The sequence below is a fragment of the Lepus europaeus genome, chromosome X, assembly GCF_033115175.1.
Source record: "Lepus europaeus isolate LE1 chromosome X, mLepTim1.pri, whole genome shotgun sequence".
In the NCBI taxonomy this organism is placed as follows: domain Eukaryota; kingdom Metazoa; phylum Chordata; class Mammalia; order Lagomorpha; family Leporidae; genus Lepus; species Lepus europaeus.
The window spans coordinates 20,801,700-20,824,108 of NC_084850.1; the positions used below are offsets into that span (position 1 = coordinate 20,801,700).

Below are 22,409 nucleotides of genomic sequence, written 5' to 3' on the forward strand. Positions count from 1 at the left end.
AGATAACATTTTGTCCATTGATTGAAGCATAGGAGGACTGAACAAAGATCTAACAACAAAAATATTGGGGTGCAAGACTATACAAAAAGGCGAGGAAACATAATTTACTTGAAGTAGAAGCACAGCCAGGTTCTGATGAACAAGACAGAGGGAAATGTGGGTCACAGGCGACACTCAATACTTCCCATGGAGCCACAGAAGATAAGCCCCACTTCTGAAACAGAAGGGGAAACAGTGCATCAGGGAGGTGACACTAATGACAGCAAAAGCAACAGAGAATGCTTCTCACAGCTCATTAATGTGAGAGTACTATGCAGCCGCAATGAAGGAAAAAGCCACCTATACCTGAGCTCAAGTTCCCAGGCATAAGCTAAAACTCAGAAGAATGCAGACATTGCAAAGCATCTACCAATATCCACATTCACTATGTGCCCAATACAATCCCATCAAGGTGGCATGTACCAATGCCATCTCACTAGTCCAAGTGATCAACTTCAGTTCACAATTGATGACTCTTATGGGTCTAAGAGTCAAAGGGATCACACAAACAAGACTAGTGTCTGCTAATACTAACTGATAGAATCAAAAAGGGAGAGAACAATCCAACATGGGAAGCAGGATACACAGCAGACTCATAGAATGGCAGATGTCCTAAACAGCACTCTGGCCTCAGAATCAGCCCTTAAGGCATTCGGATCTGGCTGAAGAGCCCATAAGAGTATTGTAGGCGTGGACATCCAAGACACCATGGAAAAGAAAAAAAAAGAAGACCTAAATGAAAGATCTCTGCGAGTGAGATCCCAGTGGGAAGAACGGGGCCATCAAAGATGGAGGTACCTTTCTCCGAAGGGAGGAGAGAACTTCCACTTTGACTATGACCCTATCAGAATAAGATCAAAGTCAGCAAACTCTAAAGGCTTCCATAGCCTTGGCAACTCATGACTAGAGCCTAGGGTGATTACTGATGCCATGAACAGGAGTGTCAAATTGTTAAGTCAACAACAGGAGTCACTGTGTACTTACATCCCATGTGTGATCTGTCCTTAATGTGTTGTCTAATGTGAAGTGATGCTATAACTAGTACTGAAACAGTATTTTTACACTTTGTGTTTCTGTGTGGGTGCAAACTGATGAAATCTTTACTAAGTATATGCAGAATTGATCTTCTGTATATAAAGATAATTGAAAATGGAAAAAAAAACCTGGTGTTAAATTGGAAATGGCATAGAAAATTAATTTTTAAAAAATATCATGTAGAAGTAGGAGGTGCCTTTCTCTGAAGGGAGGAGAGAACTTCCACTTTGACTATGGCCTTGTCGGAATGGGATCGAAGACGGCGAACCCTAAAGGCTTCCATAGCCTCGGCAACTCATGGCTAGAGCCTAGGGAGATGACTGACGCCATAAAGAAGAGTGTTAAATTGTTAAAACAACATCAGGAGTCACTGTGTGCTTACGTCCCATGTGGGATCTGTCCTTAATAGGTTGTTGAAGGTGAAGTAATGATATAGCTAGTACTGAAACAATATTCTTACACTTTGTGGTTATGTGTGGGTGCAAACTGATGAAATCTTTACTTTGTATATACTGAAGTGATCTTCTGTATATAAAGATAATTGAAAATGAAAAAAAAAAACCTTGGTTTTTTTTTAAATTGGAAATTACATAGAAAAATAATCAATCTTTTTTTTAAAATTATTTTGCAGAATCTCGGTCATTAATGTGATGTACACTGTTATTTAATGCTATAACTAGTACTCCAACAGTATTTTTTTCACTTTGTGTTGCTATGGGAGGGCAAACTGTTGAAATCTATATATATACTAAACTGATTTTCTATATATAAAGAGAATTGAAAATGAATCTTGATGGGAATGGAAGGGGAGAGCGAGTGGGAAAGGGGAGGGTTGCGGGGGGGGGAGTTGTCGGAGGGGGAAGCCTTTGTAATCCATAAGCTGTACTTTGGAAATTTATATTCACTAAATAAATTTTAAAAAATGATAAACAAAAAACAATAACAGGTGACAAGGGCATGAACATATGAAAGTTTAAGAAGTTCTGATACAACATTAAATTAAGAATTACAAACTCAAAATATTCTTTACATAGTGTTCTTATGTATGATTATCTGATAGTAACTATAACAAAAGACTCTGCCAGGACTACAACCTCTAGAGAGAGATAAACTTGGGAAGGTGAAGTTTTCATGTTTCCACTTCCTTGTGTCCTTGCCCCTACATGTGTGCCTCTATGTCCACTAATGTTCTAGTAACTAACTGGCCCACCTTCTTGGCTCACTGCTCAAAATCGAGTAATGTAGTTGCATTGCTCTGGACCACTATTGTCAATAAACCCATATAAACAACTCAAAAAAAATATCATGTAGGATCTCTGTCTTTAATGTACTGTACACTGTTATTTAATGCTATAACTAGTATTCCAACAGTATTTTTTCACTTTGTGTTGCTATGTGGGGGCAAACTGTTGAAATCTTTACTTAATATATACTGAACTGATCTTCTGTATATAAAGAGAATTGAAAATGAATCTTGATGTGAATGGAAGGGAAGAGGGAGTGGGAAAGGGGAGGGTTGCGGGTGGGAGGGAAGTTATGGGAGGGGGGAAGCCAATGTAATTCTTAAGCTGTACTTTGGAAATTTATATACATTAAATAAAAGTTTTTAATAAAAAAAGAAAAGTGACAAACAGCCTAGAACTCTTCAGAAATGACTCAAAGTTGAAAGAGGGATGCATTTTCTCATACCACATGTGTATTGTCTTCTGTGCCTCTGCTGTGCTGACACAGGGACATTGGAAGGGGCTTGGAAAGGAGCAGGAGGCATTTCCTCCTAAGTATGCATGCCCACTGCCTCTCCCAGAACAAAGTCCTTGTCACTCAGCTCTCTGCATTTCCCTGATATTAAGCAGATGCCCCACATCCCTGTTTGAACTCTCAATGAACATGAGACAGGGAAACAGTTCTGCCACTCCCTGCTAACACTGCCACTCCACCTTATCCTGGTCACAGTTTCAGAAGCTGAGACTGCACAAGATGCAGAAAACCTACCCCATTGTGTCACCTACACTGTCCTCTTGAGAGAGCAGCAAGTCTCCCTGAGGTGGTACATCATCCCTCAGGGAGGACCAGGGAAATCTGGGTCACAGCAGCCAGGCAAATGTTTCAGCACCAGGACAAGGAGGGTGACACTCACATCTGCAGAGATGTGCCCTCTTCAGAGTGAGGACAGCAGGGATTAAGCCTCAAGTCTGAGTTCCTGGCTGGGGTGGTTCTAGGACTTCCAGGATCAGCTACAACTTCTTACAGGGCTTGAAAAGGAGCAGCTTCACATACAGTCACTGCCAGGACCTACAGGACTTGCTTCTGTGCACCACGGTGCAGAATTCTCTCAGCAAGAATATGGGAAGGTCATAGAGAACCTTGAAGTAAACTCCACGTGCTTTCCCCTTCATGACTCAGGAGCATATCCTCACATGTCTTCATGCCCCTGCTCTGTGCCCTGGGAACCCTTTTCTTCAGCACATTCCTGACAGCACAGACCACTGAGCTATCCCCAGTCCAAATCCCCACACGCCTGGTGCTGTCAATGCCAGGGGGAGCTTCCTGTATGATCTCATCCAATGCATTGGAGCCTCTGACACAGAGGAAAGAAGTGGTGGGGAGGATGATATAAGAACATTCCAGCAACAGCAGTTTGCATTTGTAGGTTTTAGAAGTAACCAGATTCCTCTCAGTGTAATCTGTTCACTTTACACATTAGTCATTGCTACCCAGAAAAAATACCACCTGTATCAGATGCTTCCCTCAGTTCAGACACCTGCAATAGCAAAGTATCACTTTTTTGATGGAAAGTTTCACAGGGTAAGGAGGTCACAGAATGGGGCAGAATAATACAAAAGCATCACCACCAACAAAATCTAGAATTCTCAAGGAGAATTGAGTGTAAGGACCTGTCCCCATCACAGAAGTCTCACCTCTGCCAGAGGGCAATATTTCCTACATCACAGACAAAAAACTGCTTTCTAGTGGGGCCAGACCAGAGGACAAGGGCAGGAGACCCTCCCTTGAACACACCAGGCTTTCACAGCTGTCCATCCAGAGCCCCTTGCCTTCATCGTCTAAGAGCAGCTCTACACAGTGCTGTAGTGTCAGTCCTTTCCCCCATCTAGTCTGTAGACCCCAAAAGAGGGCCCACAGACAATGTATTATTCCATCATTCCTGATCTAACCACCTACCCCAACCCTCTCAGTCTCATTTAGGTCTGGAAATCATTAGTTTCTACAGTGATGTTAGGATAAAAGAAGTACCTAATGCTCAGGACTTTTATAGGATTAGATGAGAACCAAGGATGAGAACTGAACACAAGCCTCTGTTGCCGACAGCTTCTTATAAATGATAGCCCACGGCTGATTCATCACCATCATCACCACGTTCAGGATTTCACAAAAAAATGAGGCACCCTTGAAAAAGCTCATTGCTGTCACAGATATGCTACAGGGTGCACAAAACAGGCATGTATTTAACAGGTACTCACTTTACTGCATTTTTTCTATGGGAAAATTTTCAATTTTCTCAGTGAGAAAGTATAAATTAAAATGGTGGATGTCAACACCCAGTGTCCTGTTACAATAAACAATAACTAGTGGCTATCATAGAATAGCCTAAAGAGAAGTGCAACAAAATGGTCGTAGTGTCTGTATGTCTTTAATAATCACTAACTTTAATAATCACTAACACCCAGAACATCTCTAACCCTCTACAGGAACACGTATTTCATCTATGAACAGAAAGTCATTTTAGAAACAGATGAAGACTGAGCAATTGGCCCTCTTATGCATTGCACCATTTCAACAAATTCTGACAAAAATCAATGGCCTCAGTCTACACAGATATTCAACAGAGTCGCAGCCAAATCCTTTGCCTAAAAGAGTCCATTAGAATTGACTTTTGTCTCATTATTCCTGTAAATAAAAGGCACGAAGAACACCTCAAGGCCACTATGAGGTTGTCATGGAAGACGTCATACCAAGAATTTACAGCATATTATCATACCCAGTCCTGGGAGATTTCATTGATCTATTGTCTTATTTTTCTTAAAAGATCCTGATTCCTGAGACTGCAGACATAGAAACACACACTTTTTAAGAATCCTCTATCTTGTGAAGACTTCTTCATTGCTAGTGCTGAGCAGAGCTGCCCACACATTTAGGCCTCCCCAGAGCCTACTCCCACAATAAAGACAATCAACTTGATTGAGCCTTGGCAGAGACATAGTGTATTAAGCGTGTAATCACAGGGAAGAGGGGTCACTGTGACACTGAAGTTCCACAGCTGCTTTTGATTTGGAAGCAAGCCATCCTTGGAAACCATCACATGGACTGGTTTAGAAACACATTTGGATTTTTCCCACTCTCTACATATATAAAATAAATCATTGCAATCTGTTTTGTGCTCTTCTGAATTGATTAATAATTGCCACCACTGACAAACCATGTGGGACTGTGGGCATCAAAAGTTTGAAACTGATTTTGGATCCAATACATACATCAGAGAACACTAGTAATAAGTGACCATGAAGCACTTACCACACAACTACACTATTGGTGTTGTTTGTCACTAATCAGTATGATAGTGAGTTGAAAAACTGCTGAATGTAGAGTCTGCTACCAATAACAACACTTTCAGGGATACAGAATATATTCAATAAAATAACTATCAGATGAGATTTAACATAGTTCCAAGAGGATAAAATAACTGGAATTATATACAGAGAAAATGAAATGAAGATATGAGTAATCCACTCCTAAGAGGCAAGCATATAATGTATTTCAATGGGTAATGTATATCTAAACAGAGTGTGTATTCTACATATAGATATGATTTAATGAATGAGACTCCTCCTGACAAGTCAGGAATATTAAGACTGACTATTGGCCGGGGCTGCAACTCACTAGGCTAATCCTCCACCTGCGGCGCTGGCACCCCGGGTTCTAGTCCCGGTTGGGGTGCTGGATTCTGTCCCGGTTGCTCCTCTTCCAGTCCAGCTCTCTGCTGTGGCCCGGGAAGGCAGTGGAGGATGGCCCAAGTGCTTGTGCCCTGCACCCGCATGGGAGACCAGGAGGAGGCACCTGGCTCCTGGCATCAGATAGGTGCAGCTCCAGCTGTTGTGGCTAATTGGGGAGTGAACCAGCAGATGGAAGACCTTGCTCTCTCTCACTCTGCCTCTCCTTCACTCTCTGTGTAACTCTGACTTTCAAATAAATAAATAAATCTTTTTTTAAAAAAGAAGATGGCCCAAGTCTTTGGACTCTGCACCCCCATGGGAGATCTAGAAGAAGCTCCTTGCTCCTTGCTTCAGATCGGTGCAGCTCCAGCCATTTCAGCCATTTGGGGAGTGAACCAGTAGATGGAAGACCCACGCTGCCCCTGCCTCTGCCTCTCTGTGATTCTGCCTTTCAAACAAATAAATAAATCTTTAAAAAAGAAAAAAATAGCTGTTATCACCACAGGTGCATACAGAAACGTTCACGTTGCTCTATATTTATCAACCTTCATCATCATCACAGTGTGGTGAGCAGCTGCATCTCCAGGTAAGTGTTGTCATTACAATTGCATGCGGAGTCCTGCTTCCTCTATTTTTTTTTATTTTAACAGATTCATTGAGATAAAATTGGCATGAATAACAGTGACATAGTAGTGGTCATTTGGGGAATGAGCAAGTGGATGGAAGACCTTTTTGTCTTTCCTTCTCTCTGTAACTCTACTTCTCAAATAAATAAACAAAATCTTTGAAAAAGTACATACCCTCTTCAGTACTTGCAAGATAATGTGTATGTCTGCCAGTCACAAAAATTTCCCTGTACTCTTTTTTTAAATGATTTATTTATTTATTTGCAAGTCAGAGTTACACACAAAGAGAAGGAGGGGCAGAGAGAGAGAGAGAGAGAGAGAGAGAGAGAGAGAGAGGTCTTACACACATTGGTTCATTCCCCAGAAGGCCACAATGGCCAGAGTTAGGCCGATCCAAAGCCAGGGGCTAGGAGCTTCTTCCGAGTCTCCCACATGGGTACAGGGGCCCAAGGACTTAGGCCATCTTCTACTACTTTCCCAGGCCACAACAGAGGGCTGATTCAGAAGTGGAGCAGCCTGTGCTAGAACCGGTGCCCATATGGGATGCCAGCACTGCAGGTGGCAGCTTCTACCCTTTATGCCACAGCGCCGGCCCCTCCCTGTACTCTTTTTTAATACAGCTTTCCTCTTCACTTCTTCTGTCCCCAGAAAAAAATCTGATATGCTTTTTTTAAAAAAATAGTTAAAGTATACAAACTTCATACATTTTATATATACAGTTTTAGAAACACAGTGATACTTCCCACCCAACCCTCCCTCCCACCCCCAGGCCAATCATTCTTGATCCTCCCTCTCTATTCCCACTCTTAGTTTTTACAAAGATCTATTTTAAGCTTATTTAATGATTGTACGTTTCATGTATTATTATAATATGCCTCATCATCATCACAACACTGTCAGCAACTGCATCTCCAGCTTCCTATCATCTCATCAGACGAATAATGGAATATAATCTGGAGATTAGTCCTGGCCCCAAAGTACCCCCAGCTAGTTTGCTGTTGTGCACAATCATAGCCCTTAAGTAAAGGTTTCAGAATTGATTCCATTAGTTTGTCTGCAAAAGTGGTGCCATGGTTTCCTAAGGACCAGATATGTGACTCACCCAGTTACTTTACAAACTCACACGTATCCACTGCACTAACAAATTCATGCACAAATGAGGCAGTTTCACTTCTGGAAAGGTAAAAACGCAAGGGATGAATGAAGAAAGACAGGAGTACTTCAGCCCAGGGCCTTCAGAGTCAACCCTTCCCAATTTGGAGGAAAAGAAGTAGAGGCTTGGATGCAGACCAACGTGGCACTCAGGCATTCATGCATCTGAGACACAACAGGCACACATATGCACGTGTGTGAAAGCAAGCACACAAGATGGAGCCTCTCCTCAGCATGTGACAGATCGAGCACCCATAGTTCTATGCCAAGTCTAGGAGAGTCATTACATGCATGTTCATTGTGCGTGGACCATGGGACACACTGAGAAGTACATTAAAAGGAAACTGGCTGCCCATCAGCAGGTTCCTCGCTCTTGCAGCAAAAGAAGGTTATTGGGGCCGGCGCCGTGGTGCAGTAGGTTAATCCTCCACCTGTGGTGCGGGCATCCCATATGGGCACCAGTTCTAGTCCCGGCTGCTCCACTTCCAGTCCAGCTCTCTGCTGTGGCCTGCAAAAGCAGTAAAAGATGGCTCAAGTCCTTGGGCCCTGCACCCACGTGGGAGACCAGGAAGAAGTGCCTGGCTCCTGGTTTCGGATTGGCGCAGCTCCGGCCGTTGCGACCATTTGGGCAGTGAACCAACAGAAGGAATACCTTTCTCTCTGTCTCTCCCTCTCACTGTATGTAACTCTAACTCTCAAATAAAATAAATAAAATCTTTTTTAAAAAGAGAGAAGGTTATCCTATGCGTTCGAAACCTGAGCATGATCCTGTCCTGAACATAGAACTACACACTGCATTAACTTGATGAAGCACTGGGCTTCCTTTTTCCCTCGGGTCACAGTAGGCCTCAGAATCTCACTTAGAGACCTGCCACCTGCCAGGAGTAATCTTCTAGCAATTTGCCTCCTGGAGAGACAGGGACACCAGTGCAAACATCCCAGGAAGCTGTCCTGTGCCTCTCACTCTCTAGCTGGTCCTTGCAATGCTTTACAGTACCCAACATTTGCTGCTTTACAGGCAATGGAAAAGAGTAGAGCAAAGTGAGCTCCTACATCTAATAAGAGTTTGCAGGGGAGAACATCTTTGCTTCCTCCACCCACACTGAATGCATCATTAGAAAGTCCTCAAGAACATAACTTGAGGGCTCTGACTATGCATGTGTTCAGCATATAGGGTACAATTCTGGGAAGTTTCAATGAGTGTAAGAGTTCTGTCTTGGAAGTGTACCCTCAAGTTGTGCAAACAAAAAAATTCAGCCCAACCCACTGAATCCTGGTTCTCAGGCATTCATGCATCTGAGACACAACAGGCACACATATGCACGTGTGTGAAAGCAAGCACACAAGATGAATTTATGGTATGTGGTTAGTGATAGCTCCACCCAGAGTTCAATTCAAAGACTGTGTGCATGGTGAATTCTGAGGTCCAGTGTGTATACAATGTTTTATAGATGCATCTCACCAACTCTCTTCAATCTACTGGACCATGGAGGAATGAACACATGACCTCCCTATTCCTGGGCTGTTGGGCTTTCATGCTTCCTTTCCCTCCCCCATACCTATTCTTCTCTCATAGCCTGAAAAGTTCTAAGCAGAAGGAGATCTGCTAACAGCCTGCACTGCCTAGATTTCTTCTTAGCTGATTGAAGACAGCACTGACTCAAAATCTTTTACTGTTTTATTGTTATGTATCCTGGAAACCTCTTTAGGGATCTAGCCAGAATGTGTGCCCTAAGATTAATGAACATGTTCTTGGTTTATCATAATTTTTAATTTTGTTACTAACCCACACAAAATGGAATTCACATTCACATTCCTAGACTTGTACAGTTATTAGTGATTCTGAACTTTGGGTATTTTATTTCCAGTATGATTCATAATTATTACAAACATGTGCACATTTTTTTCTACAGATAACCTATAACAATCAACCTGTCCAGACCTATTTCCTAGGTGTCTGCCTTGGTTTTGTGAGAAAGACAATCCCTTGTGATGAGAAGACATAAAGTCCCTTCTTTTTATTAATAAAATACTCCACAGTGACCTTCTCTTCCTTGTTGGTTTCACACTGATCCTAGGTGTCAACATATCCCCACATGACTTAAGCTAGCAGAAGTACACCTGAAGGACTAAGCCTCCCCTGCCATCAAGTCAGGCAGTGTGATGTGGGTCCTACACAAAAATCTATGCTTTAATCTCCTCATGTGTTACATGAGACAGAATGGGGGTGGTGAGTGCGGGGATTTACTTGTCTCTTCATAGTAGTCTTTTACTTCCTCAAGATAGCAGTACTGCATAAAACACAACCTATAAATCTCCTTGTCCCACCTCTAGAAAATATCCACATGGGGCACCTACACATACTAGCAGTGTGGATGTTAAATGTCAGACACTGGAGAGATATGCATGAGGAGTATGACAGCTCACAGCCACACTGTCTGCAACTAAACACCTCATTTTACATGAATGTGCACTGTCATAGTTGACCTAGGATGTGCCTAGACATTGAGCAAGTGAGTACAAACTCTATTTGGGGCTAACTTCCTAATTGAGAATGGAATTCAAAATTGTTGGTCACTGTCCATTGGGCCCTAGGAGACATCATGATTGTGGTTCTCCCCTCATACAGATGATTAATGGAGAGATGTTCATGAGCCTGGGATAGCCTCTGAGGCTAAGATAACTGAGTCCTGTGCAGTGTATACATGTACAGGTGGTTCACAGGAGGGTCCACATATCTCTCTCTCAAGCCCTTTACCATCACCCTACCCAGGCCTGATACATGTGATGTCACAATGGGGAGAAGAGGTCACGGTGTTTGGGTCAGTCCCCTGAATGTGTCTCCAAGTTTCTAAGGACCATTGTGAGTCATGATGACAGCTTTGCTGTTTCAACAGTCATGTTCTCAGACTCAGAGGAAGAGAGAGAAATCCAGAGGCAGGGTCCTTGACCTCTGATATCCTGTCCTGTCCTCAAGATCATTCCTAAAAAAGAAACGTTCGTGACCTGAGAGGTAAAACATTCTAACAGAATTGGGTTATATAGCATGTCTTCTGTGCCATTGCTAAATCAATCTACCTGAATAAGGGCAACAGTGTTTGATATTGGGAGAGGGTAGGGGCAGTCTTTGTTCACATTCACACAGAGATGCTGTTTACAGAAGTGAGTAGGGGCTGTAAGTTACAGGCAGTCAGCTCCAATCCCAGCTAATGGGAACCTGGGCATATCTATAATTTCTTGTAAGCCCAAAATGAAAACCACAATGGACATCAACCCTGGGCTTTGGAAATATGTTTGATTCAAATAAAATATTGTCCCACGTCTTTTAGAGACATTCCTGCCAAGATATCAGAGGGGCAGATATCTTGTGAACCACTCAGATGACATGTCCAGGAGGAAACCATGTAGGATGACCACTGGACACAGGCAGCAGACAGCAAGTCACACGTATCAGAGTTGAGAAGCTGAGTTCTCTCTTTCCTCCGACTGGCACTGGAAGACAGTACAGGCCTCTTCACAGGGATGAAGCTGTGTCTAGAGCTGTTGTGCTCCCTAGTTTCTTCTGTTGGTGCCAAGTTCTGCCTGCTAAAGACAGAGCTGGTCATGACATGCTTCCTGCCCTACCCTGATGGGCGGTGGTCCCCAGTGATCTTGACCTACCTCTTCCATACCTGAAAGATATAAGTCAGTTCTTAGTCCACAGCATTAATCACTTCCTTCCAAAATTGCTGCATTGGATTATCTTTAACTATATTCTTGACAAAAGCAGGAGAAAGGTAGACAAGGTCCTGCTTCTAACACACTTGAAATAAGTGTGTGTGGGGGGGTTTGACCAAGGGAACAGCCAGTTACTACACGGCATGAGGCTTTAATGACAACTTTTCAATTGCTTTCTCAGTCAGTCAAGAAAAATTGATAAAGGCTTCCACATTTAGCATTAGAAACAGAAGCTGAAAAGATGCCAATTTAACAAGATACAGATTTCTATAGAAGTCTGAATGAAAGGACAACATTGACATTGCAAATCAGAGGCAGCACAGAACAATATGTTCTGAGCAGTCTTGATAGCAATGGTATGTGCATGTGAGTGCATTGCAACTCTGTGTGGGGTAAGGAGGTGACAATTAGCACGTAGCTTCCATGTCCACATTATTGTCTGTATTTCCTCATGTCTTTCAGGACTCCAAAGTTGTATTGATTTGTGCAGGCTGTGAGTGCTGTTGAGCAGTCATGGATAAAGGACAATCAGAGGCACATCCCAGCAATCCCCCAGTGAAGGGGACCCAGAATGAGTCAAACCAACTCATAAAACGCCAACAGACCTCCAACAATATACTCTGTTATTTACTTGGTAGACAACTGGGGATACCCAGAAATATGTGGATCTGCCCCAGTGGTTGTTGATGATGACGTTAGCAACCCCAGGGTGCAGTTGGCTTTGACAACAGCACATGCTTATATCTCCCTGGAGTGATGAAAAAAGAAAAGAAATTGAACAATAAACTTCTTCCATATTTCATTTGATGTATGTTATATATTAATGTTAGCCGTCACAAAACACACTGAACACCGGAGTAAGGGAGAGGGTTTACTGGGGAAAACTCAGTAGACCGGAGGCAAGGGGCGAAGAGGGAAAAAGAGAAAAGGAGACAGTAAGAGAGAGAGGCAGAGAGGAGAGAGAAGAGAGACAAGAGGAGGAGAGGAGCCGAGAGAGAGTCAAGAGAGCCACGTGTTCAGGAAAAGGTCCTTTAAAAACTTTGCCAGAGGGCAGACAGGGAAGCAGGAGCAGCAAATCCCATTAGGATGGGGGTGAAGCTTGACCACAGAGGTTGGGCCATGTGGCCACCTGGCTTCCAGCAATGGTGGCAGGGGCTAGAGCTTGGGATGTAAATCAGATCGCGCCATAGATAAAACTGTGCCAGTTTCCTAACGATGTATGCTTGCTGAATGCCATATTGGGATTTGCAGGACCAAGGATTCCCTCCACCCTAATATTACATACAGTATCTCTCAGACCAAGTAGGAGGGTGAGATCATGCTGCCCATCAAGGCTCTTCCTCCATTTATCTGAGGAAGAGCACAAGGCACATTTCTATAGGCTTGGTCATGTAGGGACCCAAGATGCTTCTCTATAGCCCTCTGCATGGACACTCATTGGTCCCTTTGCCAACATCCCTGCTTGTCCTGGGTGTTAGAGACTCCAGAGGAGCAGACCAAGAGCTGCAGTGGAGTTTCTTCACTGTTTATTTTCTAAGATATATTCATTTATTTGAAAGGTACAGTTACAGAAAGAGACGGAGAGAGGGATAGAGAGAGAGAGAAAGAGAGAGAGAGAGAGAGAGAGAGAGAGAGAGTCTTTCATCCACTGTTCACTCCCCAGATGGCTGCAAATGCCAGAGCTGAGCCAATCTGAAGCCAGGAACCAAGCATCAGGAGCTTCCTCTGGGTTCACCACGGAGGTGCAGTGGTTCAAGCATTTGGGCTATTTTTTACTGCTTTCCCAAACCATAGCAGAGAGCTGGATGGGAAGTGGAGCTACCGGGTCTTTAGCCAGTGCCCATATGAGATGCCCATACTCTAGGCAGTGGCTTTACCTGCTTTGCTACAGCGTCAACCCCTTGTTCACTGTTTGTTATTGGGGATGTCATATTCATGTCATTTGTACCGAGGACGTGGCTGTGCTGATGGAGCCCACAGAATTGGATACATAAGGTCACGGAACTTGTGCCATCATAAACTAGTCTGTGTGGGCCACAGCTAATGGAAGAGGATTCCAATGACAACATTTTTTTCTTTTTAAAAAATTTTTATTAACATAAACAGAACAGATTTCATGTATTTCATAGGTACAATTCTGAAAAGATAACCATACATCCTTCCTCCCCTCTCTTCCTCCCTTAATGCTTTTCCTTTCTTCCCTTTTTTTAATATTTGCAAAAACGTAATTTCAATCCACTTGATGGCAGCACCCAGGTCATCAGGACTGGTGAGAAGGCACCCAGTCCACAAGTTCTATCCCCATAGGAAGGTGCTGAGCACAGCAGATCCCACTTGGAGGTGTGTGACATGGGAATCATGCAGGGAGCTGAGCACTTGGGAGGGAGAGCTGGAGCTGAAGGGAGGGAAGAGGGTTACTGGGTGGGGATCAGGGCACAGAGGCAAGTCTCATTTGAAGTCAGGTGCAATGAACAGGATGTAACTCCCTGACAATAATCAGAAACCCCAAGTTCTGCATTGTCTGTTATTTTTTTTTTATTTTTGACAGGCAGAGTGGACAGTGAGAGAGAGACAGAGAGAAAGGTCTTCCTTTTGCCGTTGGTTCACCCTCCAATGGCCGCCGCGGTAGCGCCCTGCGGCCGGCGCACCGCGCTAATCTGATGGCAGGAGCCAGGTGCTTATCCTGGTCTCCCATGGGGTGCAGGGCCCAAGCACTTGGGCCATCCTCCACTGCACTCCCTGGCCACAGCAGAGAGCTGGCCTGGAAGAGGGGCAACCGGGACAGGATCGGTGCCCCGACCGGGACTAGAACCCGGTGTGCCGGCGCCGCAAGGCGGAGGATTAGCCTAGTGAGCCGCGGCGCCGGCTGCATTGTCTGTTATTGATAGGCACAATTACACTCAAGCTGTCACATTCACTCCTGCCTACTCTCCCCTATTTGATTTGGTGTCTTGGCATGGACCTTACTATGTGTCCTGAAATGAAATTATTACCTGATAAGGACCCAGGAAACTCTTCCCTGTTAGAGAGAGAGAGAGAGAGAGACAGACAGACAGACAATGCTGAAATGGAGTCAGGTGAATAGCATGACCTAAATGTCTCTGGCCATTGCTGCTATCTTCTTACCTGACCTCACAGGCATAACCACATGTCAGAGAATATTCGAAGAGGCAGGCACCCATGTGGGGCACACCGTGCTGATTAATAGTATGGGTAAAGGTAAGATAATTACCAAACTATATGCTTTTTGTGGTAATGGCATAACTTTAGCATTGAGGTACAAAAGCAGCCACAGACAGTAAGAAAATTACTTCTTTGCAACCCGTGCATGATGGAATTTATTTCCACAACAACAGCAGCGACAGAGAATGACAACAAATGTTCCTGGATTGTTGTAGGAAGTACAAAAGTATTGTGAAATAAGGTACCAGTAGGTTTACATAGTGCCATGACTATAAGAAAAGCACATTGTACACTCTGATTTACTATGTGCTGTGTGAATTAATGTCTCAAAGGTGTTTATAATCAAAAAGGCAGCAGGGCAGAATTAGCCTCAGTGCCATAATTTGCAAGCCCTACTCAAAGTCAGTGTCTCATTTCGTTTGCCAAGATTCGCATATCTCCCTGAGCTGAGAGGACTCTAACATCAGTACACATGCAATCCTGCCTGTGGAAATCTCTAGATCAGAGTACTGCAGCCCCAGAATCTCCAGCAGGCCTTGCCCAGCGACTTCATGCCCTTTCTTTCCCGCCTGTGGAAAACATATTCCTAACCCAACTCTGCTTCCTGCTCTAGGGGTCCTTCTGCCAATGAGAGTTTCCTGTGTAGTGCCACAATCAGGGTAAAATGATCAAGGTCTTGTCTTCAAAATTATGGCAAGGAGCGCTGGAGCTGACATACACTGGAGGTAAAATGTTCTAAGTGCAAGCACTCCTTGCAGGGAGGATGCTTGTGACACAGTGGCTGTGAGTGAGTCCCACCTGGATGTACTTGGCAAAATCCACTTTCTCTTCTTAGAGAAGCCTCTTCCACATCAGCTAAATTGGAGAGTTCAGCAGGTTAGGGCAGAATCCACTGCCCATCCATTAGTCATATCCAATGGCAGCTTTGTCTGTATGTATTTGAGGCCTGTTGCTGATAAATGAATGATGACGTCCACAGGAACCTGAGCTGTCATGGCTCCCACATGCCCCTTTGTGTCCCAGGAGCTACAACACCCTGATGTAGGAAACCACCAGGCCTCAAGAAAAGGCAGTTCCATGAAGGCCAACATTGTGTCCTTAAGCTCAAAACTGGGAACCCCAGAGCAGCATTGGGGAGGAAATCACTCTTTGTGGGTGGACCAAGAAGGGAGAGCCCAAGTCTACAGATAACGACTGCAACTCTGCACTTGAAGTAGGGAACTCATCATGGGCTGGAGGTCCCTCTGGATCATAGACCAAGCTGAGGATAATAAAATCACTACTGATGTACTTATAAATTAGGGGTCAAGAGGAGAAGGTTGACATCATGTAAATTCATTAAAATATAAATGCCTCAGATACAGAGAAGCAGTAGTGAAAGCTATTAGACAGGAAGGAGAGGAAAATCTGTGAGCACCATGCAAATGGCCACACCCCTTTGACAGATGTACTGCTTCTGCCAGTCCTGTTAGTGGTGTGAGTAATTGTTTGCAGGATTGTCACTCATGCTTAGAAAACTCCTTTTTTCCTCAAAGTACTATTGCAGTTCTGATGTCAGTGTTTCAGGAGTAGTGGCAGGAGTCTGTGGCTTCAATCACTCAGGTCTGTGGCCTTATCCCCAAGAAATGTGACATTTCACTGGATATTTTAGAGACAGCACAGCTCCTGCGTTATAGTTCTTCATGTTGCAGGTCTCTGTGTTGGAACACTTTGTGTTGAAGCTCTGTATGTTACAGCTTATCCTCTCTCATTGACTCACAACTTCTTTTCTTTGCCAGATTTGTCAAGGCGTGTTGCAGTCTTCTGTATTACAGAGCCTCTTCTCTTTCTGTTCTTTGTCTTGTGAACTTGAAGAATGTGTCAACATGGACAAGGAAGAGTGAGCTAAGGAAGTTTACTGAAATAAGCAGAGAATGCTCTCTGGGAGCTGACAGATGCTGCTCCCCAAGGGGCTACCAAAGATGTTTCTCAAGATGACCTAGTTCAGATTTTCATGCATTTCTTTTCTAAAAATATTTATTTATTTATTTTGAAAGTCAGAGTTAGAGAGAGAGAGAGAGAGAGAGAGAGAGAGAGAGAGAGAGAGAGAAAGAGAATATCTTCCATCCAGTGGTTCACTTCCCAGGTGGCTGCGATGGCCATTGTTGGACTAGTCTGAGGCCAAGAGCCAGGCAATCTTGTGGCTTAAACCTATGCCAGAATGCTGGCTCCATATTTTTATGCATTTCTCAATGAGGAATCTCATCTGAGTGGTCAGGATATGCGCTCATGAGGTACTCTACATGACCTGTTTTGGGAGTTAGCAGAGCCTGAATGTGTTTGTGTTACATAGCAAAGGGTTTTAGTCCCGGTTGGGGCGCCGGATTCTATCCCGATTGCCCCTCTTCCAGGCCAGCTCTCTGCTATGGCCCGGGAAGGCAGTGGAGGATGGCCCAAGTCCTTGGGCCCTGCACCCGCATGGGAGACCAGGAGAAGCACCTGGTTCCTGGCTTCGGATCAGCACGGTGCGCCGGCCGCAGCAGCCATTGGAGGGTGAACCAACGGCAAAAAGGAAGAGCTTTCTCTCTGTCTCTCTCTCTCACTATCCACTCTGCCTGTCAAAAAAAAAAAGTGTGCTCCTATAGGTCCATGGTGGGCAGGACTCTGGCAGATAGAACATCTGAAGATACATTGTATATGCTTTTCCCTTCTCCTCTTCCCTCAGGGCTCCTAGAGGGTTATGTCATGCATGTTTATTCCTTTCTTTTCCAGGGGCCCCCTGGATCTCTTATCAGTATAATCCAGAGGCTTAGTGCCCAGGTTTCAGAAGTCTGTCACTGTTAATCATCTGGTTAGTGTCTCAAGTCCACAAAGATTTAGGAACACAGACAAGGAAGAGTGTATAAAGCAAAAGCAGTTTGAGAGAAAAAAAGAACAAAGAAAGGAAAAGTAAAAACAAAACAAAACAAAAGAAACCTCCCAGTATTGCCTAGAGGGAGCCCTGAAGAAGAGAGTCATTGAGTACTAATTGTCTAGAGGTATATATAGACCCCAAGAGGGAAGTTCCTGTGATTGAACCAGGAGAGAGGGATGGAGCAAAGACAAAATCCTTAGGTCCTTGTTGATCTCCCACCTACATAACAACAAGCAGATCCCCATTTCTCTGCTCTGCTAATACAGCCCCACCCTGCCTTGACCAGACCTACCCTGTCTGGATTTCTGGACACACCGTTATCTGAAGTGTCCAGCCATCAGCCTGAGCTCTCTCCACTCCTCCCAAACCCCCAACTCTGCCGATTTAGCAGCTCAGCGCAAGTCTAGCCTCAGCCTCAGCCTCGGCCTCAGCCCAAACCCATCCCAGCTTACACTGTGATCTCATAGGAACTTTAGAACAAGCCCAAGCTCTCCCTCTGTCTCAGCAGCCCAGCTTTAGCTCAGACCCCCAAGGCCCTTCAGGCAGCTTTGTACTATGTAAACCACTACTATGTAACGGAGGGGGATCTCTCTGCTGTTTGCTGGCAACTCTCTTGCCATTCCTTCACCTGAGAGTGAGCCTCTCCAGGGCTTTTAGTCTTCTGAATAAATCTGGTCTGGCTGTGGCTTCATGTTCTGTCTCCTCTTTCCTGACAAAAAGGGATGGTTTTGATTAGTTAAATTGCAAGAAGTTAAGCTTCCAACTGAAGCAAAATAAAGACAACAGAGAATACATGAAACTTTCCCTCTAGACTCACAATTATCCTACCTAGACCAGTTACAACAACACAGAAAAAAAAACCTGATTACAGAGACTAGCACATGACATCAAGGTCCTTCACAGAAGCCAGTTGCTTTGCTTTTCTCAGTTCCTGAGACTCATCTCCAGATGGTAAGAGAGGGGATCCTTGATATATACTACCTAGCAAGGAATTTATTGTCCAGAGAAGAATGGGGCACCATAAGGAGACCCGTTGTGTGCTCATAAGCTTTGCACTGGAGTCAGGGCCTCTGCATGGAGGGATCTGTACCCATGCACCTAGGAGGGAACTGCACCCAGGCTTCCCTTTGCACAGTGGATTAATGCCGTCCGCGGATTTCTGTTCAAGAAAATCCATTCAGGAAGATTACAGTCAAATCTTTCCTTAAATAGCTCCTGTTCTGCCATCCACACACCTTTGAATTACTCACCAGAGCATCTCACTCTGGAAATACAAGTCCAGACTTTAAGGGAACATGTGGGTACCCTATCTCTGCAGCACATTAGAGTTGCCTTATCTCCTGTTGGAAATGAGGCACAGCAGCAGTACAGTGGCAGAAGCTTTCATTTCTTCTCCATGGACACACTATGTAGGGGATATCTGCCCTCCCAAGCCTCCAAGGTGCAGGCTCTGTAGTCAAGTGTTTTGTTACTGTGTTGCCCCAGTCCTCCAGAGAAGGCCAACACCTGCCTCTGAGCTGTGATTTGTTGTGCCCTATGGTGTGGGGCAGCCAGCTCCATGTGAGAATTGCCAGGGTCCCTGGGCAGTCCTGTTGTTCATGCTAGTAGACCTGCAGCATCCCAATGGTTGTCCAGGGTCAGTGTTCAGCAAGTACATGTGAGCTGTGTGTTTGGACACTCAGAGTAAGCACTGCAAGATGGAAGTGTGGGCATGGGAAGCTCTAACCCTATTTCTTCCATTTCCTACAAAGCACGAAGTGCAGGAGGTGGCTTCTTCTTGGGGCCGGTTCCTTACCCTGTATTCCGCTGGTCTGCCACTGCCTCATCTTTTCTCTGGATCAGGGACCCTCAGTGAACATGACTTGCAGGTTCATGGTCACTGACACAGGAGCCATCACACATCCTTCTCCTCTGTCGCATGACCACACCTGTACCCTCTGGGGAGAGACTGGGGAACAGTTTGCCAAGATTGAATCTGAATCATGGCTGCAAAGAGACAGAACAGAAAGGAGAGTTAGGATCCCACAGAGGGGTGAAATTCTTATGCACAATAAAGCTCTGGAAGAGACCAGGCCAGGGGGAGGGAGAATAATAGTCCTTTAGCTGTAACTGGAGCAGAGAGAAAGAAAGAGGATGGGAGAAATAATACACAGATTGGGAGAAAACAAAGCATGTAAGGGCAGGCAGGAGAGAGAAGAGTATCTTGAGTATCATTGCACCTGAGACTTACAGATAGTACAGTGCTTACAGTTTGGGATTTCATACAGAGGTCAATTCTACCTGACACCAGATGAGACTTGCCTGTGTCCCCTGCTCTCCTTAGGGCACTGTCTTCCATACTTTCAGCTCCAGCCCTCCCTACCTCCTCAGAGCCCAACTACCTGTGTTATTCCCATTTCACACACCTCAGAGTGGGACTTATCCTGCTCAGCACCTTTCTATGCAATAGAGCTTGTGGACTGGGTGCCCACTCATAAGTACTGCTGTCCAGGTTCTGCCTTTAATGTGGTCAGAGGAATTTTTCCCATTTGCTGTGAGTGCAGCAGTCTTATTTCTCCTGGTACAAGTTCCCTGACCTTATAGCTACCTTATGGCTCCATGTCTGGGTCAACAATTAGCATGGCCATTTCCTCTAGCAGGCTGTGGACACTATGTCCCTAAATCCCATCCCAGGCCTTGGTCTGATTCTCAGGAGTGTCTGTCACCCAGGAGAAGCAGTGAGCTTGGGGATGAGACACATGGGTGTTCATGCAGGTGTCTAGGAAGAAGCATCTTAGGGCCATCATGAATCAGCCTGCAGAACTGTACCTCTGCACTCTTCCTCAGATGAATTGTGGAAGAGATCTGATGATCAGGGTGATCTCAGTCTTCCCTCAGTCTCTGAGCACCTTCACAGAGTGTAAAGGTGGAGGGAATCCTCTATCCAGTAAATCTCAAAGCAGTCAGCCAGCACACATCACATGAAACATGGGAGAAGTTTAATGCTCAAATATTTTCTTTTCCATTTTCACAATTCCAGGGAGACACAAACATGTATTGTCCCAAAGGCCGACTGTGCTATAGGGTTGCTCATGTGAGCATCCACACCCACCGGGACAGAGTTATATCAGTTCTGGGTATTCCCCAGCTGTCTGCTGAATAAACAAATGAGTATATTGTTGGCGGTCTAGTGGCATTTTAAGGGTTGGTTTGACCCCGTCTGGTTTGCTTTCACTGAGGGCTCACTAGGGCATACCTCTAATTGTCTTTTATCCATGATTGTTCAACACCACTGACGTTGTACACAAATCAACACAACTGAGGACTCCAAAAAGACATGAGGAAATGCAGACAATCATGTGGACCTGGGAGTTGCATGCTAATTGCTACCCATTACCATACACAGAGATGCACAGATACCTCACCCTTATATTCAAACATCATTGCTACCAGCACTGCTCAGAAGATATTACTTTGGGGCATCTGTGATTTGCAATACTCACATCATTTCTCTCATTTTTCCTTCTACACAAATGTAGGTGCATAATCTATTCTGTTACATTGACACCTTTTTAGCTCCTATATCAAGTGCTAAATGTGGAGTATTTATCAGCTTTTTCTTGGCTGTCCAAGGACACAGTTGAAGAACAATTACTGGATTCTCTTGCTTTGTGGCAACTGGCTGGTCCTTTGATCAAATACCCCTTTATTTCAGGTGTGGTAGAGACAGAACTTGGTCTGCCTTACTTCCTGCATGTGTGAAGAACACAGTTTAAGGAGAATCTAGTACAGACATTTCAGGAGGAAGTGACGTAATGCCATGAATTAAGAGTTTACTGATATCTTTAAGGTGAGGAAGAGGAAAGCTCAATGGAACTGATTGGCAGTGTCCATCAGGACACGGCAGAAAGCATGTGGTGGCCAGGTCTCTCCTTAGACATCAGAGCTGAATACCAACAGAGGAAGCAGGGGAACATAGCAGTGCTAGGTATAGCTTCACACCTGGCCAACACACACACACACACACACGTACAGAGGCCTTCACTAGTCTTCCAGTCCCATTCCAGTATAGAAGAAACTCAACTTCTCACCTCTGTGATGTGTAACTCGCTACGTGGTATCTGTGTCCAGTGACCATCTTACTAGGTTTCCACCTGGACAGATCATTTCTGTGATTCACAGGATGTCTTCCACTCTGATATATGGCCAGTACACACACACTAAGACCTGGAGCAGTATTTTATTTCAATCTGACACATTGCAAGATCTGGTATAGGTCTCTCTTAAGTTAACAGATTGGGGCCACAAGAGAGATTATAGCACTAGCCTGAAGATTCCTGGAGCTGGGAATGTTACTGACAATGCCAGTATTTAAAACATATTGCTTCTGGTCAATTTTGTAAAGAACCTATCTGCCTGAGTGTGAAAATTTGATTACCCCACACTCTCTGCAATTACCAAACAGTGGTGGCCTTCTTCAGGTAAATTTAGCACAAAAATTTGCTGTATATCCCGGTTCCATCAGGATTTTTACCTCTCAGACCACGAAGGTTTCTTTGGGGGTGCAATCTTGAGAACAGGGTAGGGATTCAAAGGTTAAGGTCCTGTATCTGTTCATCATTCTGTTCCTTTGAGTCTCAGAATGTGACTGGTGTGGCAGTAAGTTGGTCTGTCATCATGGATTGCAGTGGCTCTCAAAATCAAACACCATTGCCCCTCTCCTGTAACACCCATGGATCAGGCCTGGAAGTGTGAGGGGAATGGGTGTGTGAGGAAGCAGGCTTGGGTCATGTCTGTGTACCACCTGCACATGTATTCAATGCGCAGGTCTCTCAG

The 22,409-nt window shown here is 44.6% G+C and overlaps 1 protein-coding gene across 1 annotated transcript in view; it reads right to left on the reverse strand.

The window, feature by feature from the left end:
• LOC133752502 (cancer/testis antigen 55-like) overlaps window positions 1-22,409 on the reverse strand; it is a 119,153-nt gene that overhangs the window by 22,692 nt on the left and 74,052 nt on the right. The window lies entirely within an intron of this gene.